Source organism: Rutidosis leptorrhynchoides, chromosome 11 (genome assembly GCF_046630445.1).
Source record: "Rutidosis leptorrhynchoides isolate AG116_Rl617_1_P2 chromosome 11, CSIRO_AGI_Rlap_v1, whole genome shotgun sequence".
Lineage (NCBI taxonomy): Eukaryota > Viridiplantae > Streptophyta > Magnoliopsida > Asterales > Asteraceae > Rutidosis > Rutidosis leptorrhynchoides.
The window spans coordinates 361381997-361394084 of NC_092343.1; positions in this window are offsets into that span (position 1 = coordinate 361381997).

The following is a 12088-nucleotide window of genomic DNA, read 5'->3' on the forward strand; positions in this document are numbered from 1 at the left end:
ATATTATACTAACTCATGCTTCAGTTCCCAACACTACTTCAAAAAAATAAAATTAAATAACATTCATATTTTAAACTAGAAAGTTTACAGAATATAGAAACTAAACAGTTTCTTATATGATGTAAACCGACAACACGAAGAGTTAAATGATTTCAGATAAGAATAGTTATGAAAATATCTTTTAGAAATATTGAGGGTATTATAATGGAAGATACGATGATATCTTAGAATTTCTAATATCGATCGATAATGATGAAGATCGTCCATAAAAGTGTAGAGTCAGGAGCAAGGTATTCTTTAATGACTTCAACAGATACTGAATCATTTGGATTCCTTGAAGGCAGGTTTAGTCTTTTTGATTTTTCCATAGTCACCTTCATGGTTTACTCAATCCGTTTTCCAGTTCTAAACCTTCTCTTTTTCTGAGCTTTTCCAACACATTATTCGTTATCATCAAACTTTTGACTGTTAACGTCGTTTACAGTTTTTGCTGCTTTATCAGCATTTTTCAAAATTTCGAGAACTGATTCGCAGACTGGATGCTTTTCAGAATTTCAGAATGGTAGACATAATTCTAAGAGATAAATGTTATATGTATAACTATTGATGTAGAAATGCTGCGAGATTCAAAATACTGATTGCTGATTCCCAGTAATTGGTATGGAAATTCTCGTTATAAGATGCAGATGAGTATATGATAGGGTTTCATTGAATATAATGATTTTTCAGAAAAATCAAAGATCAATAAAGTTACTGGTAAGTTACTGCTAATGTGGTGGAATATAAACGGTTCTCCGGTAATGATGACGAAAGGCAAACTTATATATCAAGGTTTTAATAAGGCTAATCCAAATGAAAGTCGAAGTTGTCTTGCTGAAGCTATGACAAAATTGGCTAATTTAAAAAAAATTGCAATGTTATTTTCGGTAATAACAATGCCAAAGGAGCTAGCACAGATACGTGTTAAACGTTTACTCATGTTCTAAGAGTTTTTCAGGTGCATAACTATATGCATAAATCTTTCCTTCCGCAGATGAGATGCAGTTGATTCATCCTCTCGATTGAGGTGTTTTCAAGAATCATGAAAGGTTTGAACGCAGATTGTAATCGTCAAGATACAAATGAGGTTTAAGATGAAATCAAGTGGAAAACTTGAAGAAATATTTAGTTTCATATGTTACAATCAATATTTTAATTTATTTTAATTATCCAATGTTAGTAGTCCACAGTTAATAGTCCACAGTTTGTAATTCAATAATTCATATGTAGTTTAATGTATAATATTCGAATTAATTAATACGTATCGTGACCCATTGTATACATGTCTCAGACTCGATCACAACTCAAAGTATATATATTATTTTAGAATCAACCTCAACCCTGTATAGCTAACTCGAGCATTACTGCATATAGAGTATCTATGATTATTCCAAATAATATATATAGATGACGTCAATATGATATGTCAAAATATTGTATACGTGTCCTGATATTTAAAGTGCATAAAATAAATAACAGAAATTAAATTACAATATATATAATTGCGAGAATTAAATTGCGATAAATAAATGTAATAAGGGAATTAACAGTTAGCTAGGAACAGTTAGCTAGGATTTTGTTAGCGTGGATTCTTAACACAATTTCTCATAATTAGTTTGTTTGTTTCTAACAAATTTTATTTTGTCCAATGTTTTCTTCATTATGCCACTTGTTGGATTCTGATAGGTCAAAATCCAAATATAAAATTGAATGAAAATGGTTATTCTGCGGTGAACGGATACGTATATCGGTGGTTGTAAGTAGGATAGTAAATGACTGTTGAATCAGATTCAAAGAATGTACAGTGTAACTTATTAATGTGAAATCTAAATATTCCTCGGGTATTACCTATCCGTTAAAATATATTCACCATTAACAGTTTGTACAAAAGAATTATTAATTACAATCTTTATTAAAACATATATATTTTCTTCAGATGTAAATCATGGATTTAATGAGTTAATATGATATTAAACTCATTTGGTTTACGGTTAGAACTAGAGTACATAATTTCTAAAACATTAGAGATTACATAACCATCATGTCGAACGAAGATAAATGATGTAGAACGTCATGTTGAACGATGATTATACTCGAGGTACAGAATGAGATGTTGAGGCATGTGATGTTGAAACTTGGATTGTTAGTGGTACTGTTGGTGCCGATGATGTTACTGAAGCTGGTAAGTTTTGCACCATGTTTTCTAAATTGATTACTCGAGCGAGAAGCTCGTTGACTTCTTCCACTACTCCGGGATGATTGTCGGTCAAAATGAGTGGATGAATAAGGTTTAGAATTTTGGATAGAATATAATCGTATCGAGATACCCTGGAAATGAGGCTAAAAATGGTGTTTCGGAATGGTTCGCCGGTAAGTGCTTCAGGTTTTTCGCCAAGAGGACAATATGGTGGATGGAAGGGATCACCTTCTTCTTGTCTCTAATAATTAAGTAGGCTACGAACCCATTCCCAATTCATCCGGAATAGATGATGGCTAATTAGTTGATTCATTCCGGTGACGCTGCTTTCGGAGCTCGAGTGAATCTCCATATTGGAATTCGAGGGACTCGAACTAGTGGCGAATTCCATTTCGTAAGATTGAATAAGGGATTTTTCAATATGAAATGATTTCCGGCTATCGGATGATATTATAATTAAATAGAATATCTATATATATAGAACAAAAGATTTCGTAGATTACGGAGGAATTTACGGAATATTTCAGGCAGAGTCTACAGTAACAGATACGCTTAGATATGGATTTTGTCTATACACTATTCATGCAATCAATGCAGTAAGATAAGTTTAGACTAAGAATGATAAGCAAGTGATTCCCTAATAATGATAAGCAGGTAATTTTCGACACGAAATGATAAGCAAAACTTTTGACATGCAGTCACGGTCGAAGTCCAGACCCACTAATGCATCTAAACAACTATCAGTTAGACACACTAATGCAAGACCTGGTTCGCTAAGACTACCACTCTGATACCACATGTAAAGACCCGTCCTAATCCATAAGAACGAATACAATAACATATGATTACATTGCGAGGTATTTGACCTCTATATGATACATTTTACAAATCTTGCATTCGTTTTAAAAGACAAAATTTCATTACATCGAAAGTTGATGGCATGCATACCATTTCATAATACATCCAACTATAATTGACTTAATAATAATCTTGATGAACTCAATGACTCGAATGCAACGTCTTTCGAAATATGCCATGAATGACTCCAAATAATATCCTTAAATTGAGCTAATGCACAGCGGAAGATTTTCTTTAATACCTGAGAATAAACATGTTTTAAAGTGTCAACCAAAAGGTTGGTGAGTTCATTAGTTTATCATAAAAAATCATTTCCAATATTTTAATAGACCACGAGATATTCATATTTAGAAAACAATCTGTGCAGGTCTGCTCACTGCTGTAAAAATCATTCATATGAAGAACAACGGAACCTTTCAAACAACTCACCAACGGTAGCTAATGCGTAGTGCAATGACAAAATCATCTCACCGTGGTAGTTAATACAATATAATTTTACAACGGTAGCTAGTGCGTAGTGCAATGCAAAATCATCTCACCGAGGGTAGTTAAAACGGTAGCTAGTGTGTAGTGCAACGCAAAATCATCTCATTCGTTACTAACTACAAAATCGAACACAATATAATACAACGGTAGCTAACGCGTAGTGCAATGCTATGATGACCCGGAGATTTCTAATCAAATTTAAACTTAATATTTATATGATTTCGACACGATAAGCAAAGTCTGTAATGTTTAGTCTCAAAATCTTTGAACTATTTTATGAATTCATTTGACTTTGACTATTCCCGACGATTCACGAACATTATAAATATAAATATTTATATGATTTCTTTGTAAATAAATATGTAAATACATATATAGATATAAATATAAATGTAAGTGTATACTTAATATTTTGAATTAACGAAGTACACTTAATCAATTGGAATTAAAAATGTAAAATAATAATTAGAATAATTAAGTTACTATAAAAATAATATATATATATATATATATATATATATATATATATATATATATATATATATATATATATATATGATATTATTAAATGATCTATACTAATAATTAATATATTGTAATATATAAATAGTAATTATACAATAAAAGTTATTATATAATATATTATATGACATTACATAATTAAAGATGTATAGTACAAGTTAAAATATAAATATTAATATTATTATTAGTACTTCATTAGGAATAAAAATAAATACTAAAATCAGTATTATTAATACTATTATATACATACAAATAAACTTGATATATTTGATTTTGTTATGAAAATTGTATCATTTTTAATATCATTATCATTATGACTAGTGATAAAAATTAGGATCTTCATTATCATTAATATAATTACTAATAATAATAATAATAATAATATTATTATTAGTATTATCATTATACCTAAAATTAATAAAATTGTTATAATTATAAAAGAACTTATCATTAAGATCATTATTATCATCTTTGATATTATCAATATCATCATATTATTATTGATATCATTATTCTCTTTTATGTATTAGTATTAGTGTTCTATCAATATTATTATTATTATTATTATTATTATTATTATTATTATTATTATTATTATTGTTATTATTATTAATAATAATATCATATTATTATCTTTTTTTTTTAAATTATTATTTTGATATTGATCAATAAGAATATTATTATTATTATCATTACTAACTTTATTATTAACGATTATCAATATAGTTGATATTAATATTAGTATTATTATTTTTTTAAGAATTATTATTAATATAAATATATTTAATAATAACTAATATTTATAAATACCAAATACGTATCCAAATTTGTTTCAAGTCACAATCGAGCTGTTTATGAAGTTTGTTTCTATCTCTAAAAATGATTAACAATCGAATCCATCGTACAACCTAATGCAGAATCAAATCTGACTTAATCTTTTTTTTATTTTAATTACGTACTGATCGAATAATTTTCATAAAATCAATTAAACTATAAAACAAACTTTGAGTGGGTCACAATAGTTGGGATTATATCTTTTAACCTTTATATAGTTCTCAGCAAACGTAATTCAATTGAAAACATAAGAAACAAATCAAAAATTTAAAGAACAGGAACACGACCTCTGTTCTTGACTCAATTGATCAAAAGCTTGAATTCAAACAACAATTCAAAATCCATTAATACAGTTCGGTTAGAAATGATCAAGTTAAACTATCTGTAAGTTCTTAATCTTTAATTCTTTCTTTTGATTTCTAATTTTAGGAGTGAAAGTTAAACCTTAAAAAGTCAACTGAATCGTTCATCTTAAAATCAGAACTTACATTGATGTTTGTGGGTAAATTGTTGGTTCAGAAAGATTCCATGAATAATTTACGACATAATTCTTGTTGGAACTATAAGCTATAACAGTCTTAAATTTGAAATTCGAATTGGTGTTCTTCGTTTGACTAATCGTGATGAACAATGGAATAAAACCAAATCAAAATTTAAAATTTAATATTGTAGTTAGTTTGGTAATTCTCTGGTAAAACTATCTAGAAAGTTTCAGCTTACAATTGCTATCAACGACATAGAATTTTAAGAGTCAAAATCTTGGTATTAAAAGTCAACAGCTTATTCTTGGATTAAATTCGCATTTTCTGTTATAATTCAAGTTTAATTGATGCTTTCAAAAGTTTATAGAAACAAATTGGAACATACTTTATGTTGTAATTACAGGCTATAACAATCGAGAATCGAAAATCATGATTTAAGTCACCGTTACTACTCTTCGAACCTGTTACAGCTTGTCTGCTGTAATTCATAAATTAAAACAGTTAATTTCAATTTCATGCTATTTTTAATTAATTGTCAAAACTAAAACAAATGGTAATTTGAATTTAGAAATGGCTGAGTCGAATTTGTGTAAATTCTTAAAAGAGAAGGGGTATATAAAATATGAATTATATTTATATGTTTGTATATAATTTCAGAAAAAGTAAGCCAGCCCAGCTGGTTGAACATGTTTGCGTGTTTACGAGAGGTCGTGGGTTCGATCCCCGCAGTGGCTTATTTTTTTTTTGAAGCCGATTTGTTAGGTAGATTTTATAACTTTTATTATTATTATTATTATTATTATTATTATTATTATTATTATTATTATTATTATTATTATTATTATTATTATTATTATTATTATTATTATTATTATTATTATTATTATTATTATTATTGATAGGTATTATAATTATTATTATTATAATTATTATTATTAGTTATCATTGTGGTTATTGTTATTATTATTATTATTATTATTATTATTATTATTATTGTTGTTGTTGTTGTTGTTATTATTATTATTATTATTATTATTATTATTATTATTATTATTATTATTATTATTATTATTAATATTATTATTATTATTACAATACTAAAATAAATATTATTATTATGAGTACTAGGATTATCATTAAAAATCATTATTATCGTTATGTATTATTATTATCATGATTACTAATATTATCATTATTAATAAAATTTCCATTATTATTATTATAAGTATCTGTATTAACAACATCATTATTAGTACTATTATTAATAACGTTATTATTATTATCATTAGTAATTCATTAGTATTATCAAAAACTATTTTTTAAGTAGATAAATACTTTGTACGTAAAAATATACTTGTTATATATACTATAATTATATCAATATTTTACATATCTATATATATCAAACCTATTAATATTATTCATATAAATATTTACAAATAATAAACTATTAATTTTTAATATAACATTAAACAACAATGTATATAAATACGGATATATTAATATAAATATATAGATATTAATTATTTTGAATATATACACAAAATAACTGTATAATATATAAAGTAAGATATAATAAATAAATTTGGTCTGTTACGATTATATGTTTTAATATATATACAAAAAATATAGGTTCATGAATTCGAGACCAACCCTACACTTATTCAATGTCGTCATATGTATTTTTACTACAAAATACATTAGGTGAGTTCATTTGATTCCCTTTTACTCTTTACATTTTTGGGACTGAGAATACATGCGCTGTTTTTACAACTGCTTTATTAAATGCTTTTGAAATATATTGTGAACTGAGAATACATGAAATGCTTTTATAAATGTTTGACGAGATAGACACAAGCAAAACATTTCTCGAATGAATTATGTGGACGTGATAAATACCACCATTGCATTATGTAGACGTGATAATTGCCACAATTGATATGAATATTTTTCCCCTGATTATTATTTCTTGGTAACCTAAGAATTAGGGAACATCACTAATTTTGAGAATTAGTGCACGCCTAATTGACGCGAATCCTAAAGATAGCTACCGGGTTTAACACCCACACCCAGAATGTTCACTAGACTGAAGGGCTAGTGGGCGAGTGTTTAGTACTTCGAAGTTTATATGATTATTATACAGACGAGATGTTCTGTTTTGGGGATATTATTATGCGCATTTTATGTTAAGGTCGGTTACCAAGCCAAGCTATGAAATCAATGAAAAGTGAATGTTATGTATCGAGAGAATGATTTTATACATAGGTTATGTGTATGTTATTTTTGTGCACAAGATATGTGTACGGTTACTAAGATTTATAAAAAATGAATTTCGTACACTAAAAAGGTGTACTGTATTTTAATGATATCGCATGTACATTACAGGTGGGTGTAGGATTTGGGCCCATTTGTACCATGCAGCATTTAAATCTTGTGGTCTATCAAAATGATGAATTTTATTGTTTACAATAAACCTATGAACTCACCAACCTTTTGGTTGACACTTTAAAGCATGTTTATTCTCAAGTTTGAAAGAAATCTTCCGCTGTGCATTTGCTCATTTTAAAGACATTACATGGAGTCGCTCATGGCATACTTAGGACAGTACCTCGCAATGGGACCAAATGTTGATGACTTCGTCCAGATGGATTAGGACGGGTCACGACAAATACGAAATCATCTCACCGAGGGTAGCTAAAATGGTAGCTAGTGCGTAGTGCAATGCAAAATCATCTCACCGTTACTAACTACAAAATCGAACCATATCGGTAGCTAACGCGTAGTGCAATGACGAAATCATCTCACCGATGGTCGATAATACAATCTTTATAGAAATAGAACCTCTGAATCCAAATAATTCTATCATAGAATGTAGTTTTGAATATTTGTGTCTATTTCGTCAAACTTTCAGCAAAAGCAGTTCATGTATTCTCAGTTCAAAAAATATATTTTAAGAGTATTTAGTAAAACAGTTATAAAAACAACGCATGTATTCTCAGTCCCAAAAGTATATATTGCGAAAGCATTTAAAAAGGGAATAATGAAACTCACCATACTGTATTTCATAGTAAAAATGCATATGATGGCATTGAACAAGTGCAAGTTTGGCCTCGAATTCACGAACCTATATCAATTGTATATATTAACACATAGAATCAAATAATCGTATTAATTATATAATATTTATATATTAATATTGTAGTTATATAGAATTTATACTAAATCTTTATGTAATTATATATATATATATATATATATATTTGTATTTATATCTTATATCTTAATTTATATGTTATCTATGTTTATTTTGTATACATATTTATTTAAAATAATTAATGTATATTAATATATATATATATATATATATATATATATATATATATATATATATATATATATATATATATATATATATATATATCAAAATCAATAATTTGTTATATGTAATAATAATAATAATAATAATAATAATAATAATAATAATAATAATAATAATACTAATACTAATAAATGTAATAATAATAATAATAATAATAATAATAACATATTAAATATAGTAAATATACCAATTAGTTTCATGTTTCTGCATCCAGTCCGTTAACAGCCCAACCAAAACAATCGGCCCAACAGGGCTTAACCAATCCAATAGCACAATCGGCCTAACCAATCAATTTAAACAAGAGTCCAGTACACAAATCCGGTTAACAGGTTAAATTGTACTCCGTATGTATGTGTTTTCTGTTGTCGGCTCCAAAAGTGGATCGAGGATAGCAGAAACAACACGCAGGAGAAAGATCATGGTTCATGTGTTCTCCGATTCATCAATTAATCAATTAAACAATCGATCAATGTTTAGTAGGCCAGCGATTCATCATCATCATCGTTCAATGTCATCATCAGTCTCTATCATCATCGTTAATCGTCATCATCATCAATCGATTAAGAAATCAATTCATCAATTGATCGAGTAAGTAATCCGTTCATTGTTATTCTCTTAATTCCTTCATCTCTCTCTCTTTCTACATATATATATATATATATATATATATATATATATATATATATATATATATATATATATATATATATATCTGTACTTTTTAATTTGGATCAAACCTAAATAGTAATACATGGTGTTCTTGGTGGGTGTTGATTTAGTGTAACAACAATACTGATCTCAATTATTCCTCATTCATTCAGAATCAAGGACGACTAGCAATAGTTAATTACAATTTTTGGAGATGATAGTTATAGTTTGGTTCTTTGCTACAACAGGTAACTGGAAGTGATGCTTGTATCGAGCAATTGCAAATCCGTTTACAACGATTAGTGTTGGTGAGGTTTGATTGTAATGATGTTTGTTTTGGTCTAAAGAAAACAGAAACCAACAGTAGTTATCGAACAAAGGTGGTGTCTTGCTTCAATTAGGAATGGACAGCAGGTTGTAGCGGCAACAAGTAAGAGTTCGATGAAAATGGTGATCAATTTTAGTTGAAAATCGAAACAGAACAGTGATCAGGTATGGATTTTTGTTATGGTCCTTGTTAATAATGATAGATATAGATGATGGTGATTAAGAATGGTTTGATGTTTTGTTCTAATCATAAACAGAAACGTACCACAATAGTTGAAATGTGTTCGGTTATATTGCAGGTTAAACAGAAGCATAAATGATGACGGCAGTAGCAGGTAATAAACAGTTAAATGGGTTGGTTTTGGTATTGTTTGAGTAAGAAGTATAGCAATAAGTTGATTTGCAGCAGAAATAATATGTTTAAGTGTGGTTTTGATGATAGGTTTATAAGAGAGGCGATAATGGTGATTGTCCTGAGTTTGTTCTCGATTGACAATGGTAACCAAGCAAGCAATATCAGCCATAGATACAAAGTGTAGGTGATGTTTGGTGATCATAGGTGGTGTGTGGGGTGGTTAGTCAAAGATGAGATGGTGAGGTTGCACTGGTAGTGGCGGTTTTCTAGCATCACATAAGATAGAGAGAAATAGATAACTGGAGATGGTTAAATGGGTTATGAAGATGATGGTGCTCGTTGATTTCAGTTACAAGAGTGAAAAAAAATGATGTTGGTTAAGTGGTGTTAGGAGAAGAAGGGGATAGAGAGATGTGATTCTTTATATGAATATCATGTATATGTATATAATATATGTATACACAATTGATTTAGTTGAAGGACTTAAACACCAATGAAACACAGTACTTAATTAATCATTCAATCATGAATAGTGTATCCCTATTCCATTCACGGATATAAAATCAAAAAGTAGACATGAATGAAATTCAGATGGTGATGTATAACAGCCTACATAATCATTTTTTTTATATATATTATATTCAGTATTTAGCAATTAATAAATATATTAATAATAATAATATTGTTACTAATAATAATAATAATATTTGAGTAATATATACTCCTAATAAGATAGAGATTTACGTGTAAACAATAAAAAATATTAATACTTTAACTAGCCTCCATCCAAATAGTATGTACGGAGTGTTAGAATTCATTCTAAGGTATTTAAATATATTTTAGAAACTCTAAAGTTTATATACTTAATTACGAAACGACATTATTTTTACTTTCTCATAATTTCATATTTTAATTTGTTTAATACTAATCAAAACGACAATCGAGTATTACAATCATTTAATATTTAATATTTTTAATTCTAAATAATTAAATCGTATATAATTATTTCAAGTTATTATTTATACATATATTTATATATATATATATATACACATTTATTTACTCACAATTGTTTATGAATCGTCGAGAGCAGTCGAAGGGTAAATGATTTCATGAAACAGTTCAAAAATTTTGAGACTCGGTTTAATAGACTTTGCTTATCGTGTCGAAACTATATAAAGATTAAGTTTAAATTTGATCAGAAATTTCTGGGTCATCACATCGGTTGTGTATTAATGCAACAAACGAAGGTAATTGCTTATGCGTCTAGACAATTGAAGATTCACGAGCAAAATTTTACGACTCACGATTTGGAATTGGGTGCTGTTGTTTTTGCATTAAAGAATTGGAGGCACTACTTATATGGGGTCAAAAGTATCATATATACCGATCACAAAAGTTTACAACGTATATTTGATCAGAAACAACTGAACATGAGGCAGCGCAGGTGGTTTGAGTTGTTGAATGATTATGACTTTGAAATTCGTTACCACCCAGGGAAGGCAAATGTGGTAGCCGACGCCTTGAGCACAAAGGACAGAGAACCTATTCGAGTAAAAGTTATGAATATAATTATTCATACTAACCTTACTACTCATATAAAGGAGGCAGCAGGGGGTTTTAAAAGAAGGAATTTTGAAGGATGAAATACCCAAAGGATTGGAGAAACATCTTAATATTCGGGAAGACGGAACTAGGTATAGGGCGGAAAGAATTTGGGTACCAAAGTTTGGAGATGTGAGAGAAATGGTACTTGGGGAAGCACATAAAACCAGATATTTAATACATCTCGGAGCGGGAAAGATGTACAAAGATCTCAAGAAACACTTTTGGTGGCCGGGTATGAAAGCCGATATTGCTAGATACGTAGGAGAATGTTTGATGTGTTCTAAAGTTAAAGCTGAACATCAAAAACCGTCAGGTCTACTTCAACAACCTGAAATCCTAGAATGGAAATGGGA